Consider the following 5,401-nt stretch of genomic DNA (forward strand, 5'->3'; position numbering starts at 1 on the left):
TTTTAAGGTATAGTAAAAAATAGTACATAATTTAAGCAAAGAGATCTCCATGTGATACAAGCTGTCACTACACAACACTCTTCCACAACAGAAACATGATGAGGGCAACATTTCCCACCCCCAGTCCCAGGAATAGCTGCAATATAGTGTGCAATGCTAGGAATCACCAGAAAATGCCATCTTTACTAGGTAATCCACAATCTTCTTCACTCATAATATTGGACTGTAAGCTTAGACAATTTCGAGATGAGTTAATCATGTTCAGGACTTAGCAAAGCTTTCCAGCAAATGATTACATTACCACCATGAAATAAAAAACAACTTACAAGAAACAGAATTTGTTTATTCAACACAAGCTATAAATCCATTTCCTTCACAAGGCATTATACAATCAAAGCTGAAGTCTTAGTTCCATTTTCTAATAAAAATGGAACCATACATGCATAGTATTCACACTAACACAACCAGACTGTGTTTTGCAGCATAGAAATTTGGAAGGCCAGGTGTTAACACTTACCCATGAACAATAGGCAGGCTGCACCTGTAGACAGAATAATCTCTGAGCTGATAAGCCATCAGGATTTACACATGTCAGCAACCTTCACACCAGGCATTGCCAAACTAGAAATGACCAGACCAAGGATACCATGAGGCTGAATCACACACCAGTCCCATTAATGGGAAATACTGACATGGACGTATGTAGTCATAGAAAACTGCCCATCCTCAGTGAATATACTGTTCAACAGGTTCTGTCTATGTCTGACTTTTCCAAATGAACTGACCAATTATTGTTGCACACAATAGTTTTATGAATGCCGACAATTTTAAGATTTTGAGTGAAATGATATCAAAGAAAACCTTTATCTGGTAGGCTCTGAACAAAGATTCTGTCCATATTTGAGTTTCTACCGATCAACGGAACTTGGTTAAATTTTTCAGGAAGACAAACACGAGCTTGCATATTGAACAGTTATGCTTCTCTAATGTTATTAGAAATGCGGAACATGAAATCATGCTGCACACTTTAAATGCTTGAATTTGATTCCTTTCATTATTAATATAATGTGAATCAATGGCTGTTCTACACTAGTCAACTTCAAACCATACTGATATCAACAAAAGGATGTTTTTTCTTTCGCTTTAGTATTCAAACACCATAGACAATTTCCTGTTGCTGAGGTGAAATTCAAATAAACTTTAATTTGAACACTGAGACTGGTTGTCGCACCAGTAAAGTTGCCATTCTGACATTGGTTGTCTTCAGGAAGATTGAGAAAAAGTGAAGACAGTTTTTGTAACAGATAGAATTATCTGTTCACTGCAGTCAGTGCCAGAAATAAAATATTTCTTTGAAATAATCAACTATAATAATACTAATTATGGCAAATAATATCGAATAACATATTTTTCATAATGGTAACAATTCATACCTATTCATAAATGAAAAAAGCAAGTAACATTGCCATGGATAGAACGTCTGTTCCTTTTTTCCGTTAAGGAATGAGTATAACTTGACAATTTTTACAGTCAAGAATTTAGGGCTTGGCTGTACTTGTGCGTACACCATTTAGAATATTTGTAGTTTCATTTCAATATCTTGAATGATCTTATTTGTATAATGGCCAAGTTGTACTATGCAGAGGAAGCCAACATTGATGACACAAATGCCATCAAAAAACCCTGACTTAAAACAACAACAGACAAACTTATAAATAAGAGAGTTGAAAGGATAGCATTATCCTCAGATTGGCCATTTGAACGTTCCCTGAGGCATCCTCCACCATGGTGTCCCACTGTCATGTTGTAATAATACTACACAAACCCATTGTTTTTCTCAAAACAAAAGTAATAGCATAAGAGAAAAAATCTTAAGAATAAAAATGTCATTTTGTTGAAGTCAAGAAAAAGACTCATGATGTTTAACATACCGGAATACAAAAGCTGCCAACAGTTTCCACACACACAATCCAACACATGAGTGGAAGCTCCACATCTCTGTAAGACAAAAATAGTACCAAATCTACAGAAATCCATTGTATTTGAGGCACATTATATATTTGTAGAGGAGGTGTAAAGAGGGAGATATTACATGGATGGCAGAGTGAGTCAGTATGAAATCATGTGGAGCAGGAGGGTGCAAAGTTTATTTTGTAATAATAAAATATCTCCAGTGCATACCACAGTGACGGCTCTTGTGAAATACACGAAACTCGTGGGCTGACAAGTAGACCTTACATATGTTAGAGACTTTTTTCTATTAAATCTGTTTATAATGTTTATCCTGAGATATCTCTGTGTCATTACAAGTGAACCTTAGACAGACTCCTAACATACATTAAGGACAGGATCAAGTATAGTGCTCAATCAGCAAATTTGATTCTGAAACATTTAAAGCTCCTGCAAGTTTAATAGTTGAACATGAAGATGAGAATACACACAACACAAGACCAGTGGGAACTCGGAACAGTACAACATACTTTCCCCATGAGGGTACAAACAACATGAGACCAGTGGAAACTCGGAACAGTACAACATACTTTCCCCATGAGGGTACAAACAACACAAGACCAGTGGGAACTCGGAACAGTACAACATTCTTTCCCCATGAGGGTACAAACAACACAAGACCAGTGGGAACTCGGAACAGTACAACATACTTTCCCCATGAGGGTACAAACAACACAAGACCAGTGGGAACTCGGAACAGTACAGCATACTTTCCCTATGAGGGTACAAACAACACAATACAAGTGGGTACTCTGAACTGTACAGCATACTTTCCCTATGAGGGTACAAACATCAGTGGGAACTCTGAACTGTATACACTTGTAGTGTGTCACCATTGTTAGACTTATGCCCACAGTTTTGTTGTCAGAATCTAATTGTAGATTTCAAGAAAATGATTAATACCTTAAAGGCCATAAAAGTGATAATGTTTCACCCCTACATCAGTCTACATGCATACAACAGTGGCAGTGTTAGTGGATGTCACAGGGGCTCAAAATAATTTAAACCTTAAATGGATACCATGACAATTAAAACACTGATATGTATATTTATGCCCCCCTGTTATGAATTCCTTGATCCACAACTGAATAAGTATTAGTTCATATCCTGCCAGGTATCACAAACATAGCCAGTCTCACACTATTTCAACATTCAAACCATAAAAAGAACTGGCTATGGTAAACATTTACAATTAGCTAATTGATCATTAAAGAGTAGTAAAAATACTAGACAAAACATATGGTAATAATGCTTTTCTCCTAGCTATGGAAACAAACTGTACCCTGGAGTCTATTATCTATCTTAATTGAGCTGTTTCATTGAAACAGTTCGGGGAGAGGGAGGGAGAGGGTGGGACAGTAGTATGACACTAGTTGGTACTTAACCACAATTGTTAAATGATACGTTATGGTCCATAATGAAACAAAACTACACCACACGTTGACAAGTTTTTTAGCTATGCATTGACAATTAATCTTGCTATGTACTTACAATTAACTATCTATTAAACTATATGTGGTTAACTTCCATCCAAACACAGCCCACACAGACTTATATTTCAACCATCCCAGTTCAGAAAAAAACACCTTATCAAGAAATCATTTCCCAACATGAGCATTGATCGATTTTACTAGAAATAAAATATGTTACTCTAAACTGCTTAGCAAAAAAGTACATGTCGGAGTAGATGTATTCTATTTGCAGTCTGACAGACATCTGTGACAGCTGGAGGAAAAATTATTACAATCACAGCAACATTCATTTTGATATTTGTTACATCCAATTTGTCCAATGTATCATTAAAGACTATTAACTAATATAGTATAGCAATTTGAAAAAAGTTCCAATAGGAATTTAATAATTGCGATAGATCAAGACTGGCTACCCACACCCATTTGGTTTCATTATGGGTTTTCCCCAGCATGAAACCATCATAACTTTGTTTAATAAATGCCATAAGTGATATGGAAATGACAGCAGTTTTCAGTCACATCTAGATGTTATCAGAGTTAAAGAAACGGAGTGAGATACAAGGAGATCTGGCTAGAAACAGAGTGAGATACAAGGAGATCTGGTTAGAAACAGAGGGAGATACAAGGAGATCTGGTGAAAAACAGAGTCTGATACAAGGAGATCTTGTTAGAAACAGAGGGAGATACATAGAGATCTGGTTAGAAACAGAGTGAGATACAAGGAGATCTGGTGAGAAACAGTAAAATATAAAGAGATCTGAATGTGATATTCTTAGACTTTATTCCTCCATTCATGCACATGTTTTTACTTGAAAGCTATAAATGTATTATTTTCTTTCTCCCCTTTTTAATTTATGACAAAATATTTAATCAAGTTATAACTTAGAAAAAAGGAGTCTGAGGTCTTTCTTATTGAAGGATTTTGGTAACTTCCAAAATCTTAAATCAGTAGGATAATCAAAGATACCATTTGTGACTTTATTTTTTCTCCAAATAATTTATATGAACTTTAATACAGGCTATCGTGACCTATAATATCATTTCACGTGAAAAAGGGATCCTATTTTTCTATGTTTACTGTATTCAGAATTCACCCGGTTTACCTTAGGAATGATAACATCTTGCCAAGCATTACCAGGATACACTTCTTTGCCAAAAAGTATTTCGATAAAAAAAGTTGGTCACATTTTAAGTTAATAATATTATACGCTAATACTAGACAGTCATACAGGTCAGAATTAAGGTTGAATGTAAAAATATAAAAAAACGGTTTGTTTTTAACCTAAAAATGAATCATAAGCCTACCTTTCAGTCAAGCTTGTGGTCATGGAATCGGGTTGGTTAGACCAGTTTCGAGCCATGGTCTTCATCTTTAGGCCACCTTTCTCTGTACTTAAATAATATCCTCTTCCTTTCCTCGCCATGACCTGAAAATGTAAATTATAAGCATGTGTTTGCAATTGTTTATAGAATGCCATAGGTAAGTGTTTATTTAATTCTTTGTGACAAAATTGTCGATCCTCCTTCAAATGTTGATATTTTTTTCAGATGAGATGGTCTTGCAAAGTACAAAGGTTGAGAACATTCCAGCTATATACAGGCAATTTTATCTTGTTTCAATTCTAAGGTAACATATGTAGTTATTTATTGATCACCAGAACAATTGGCTGACAGTTACCAGGGCAAATTACACCAATCAGAAAGGCCCACTAATTGTTACATGACATGACTTTGAATTGACACATGACAGGGAATCAAAGCATCGTTATACCACCTCAGACCATTTGCTACTTTTCATTTTTTTTAGGTTTTGAAGCTGAATGGTTTGTGTTTTAAAAAATCATACAGAACATGCTGGATCTACTTTTATTTGTTTGCATTTTCACCTCAGTGTTAATTGTGAGCAAATTGGTCAATTG

The sequence above is a fragment of the Mya arenaria genome, chromosome 2 (assembly GCF_026914265.1).
Source record: "Mya arenaria isolate MELC-2E11 chromosome 2, ASM2691426v1".
NCBI classification, from domain to species: Eukaryota; Metazoa; Mollusca; class Bivalvia; order Myida; family Myidae; genus Mya; species Mya arenaria.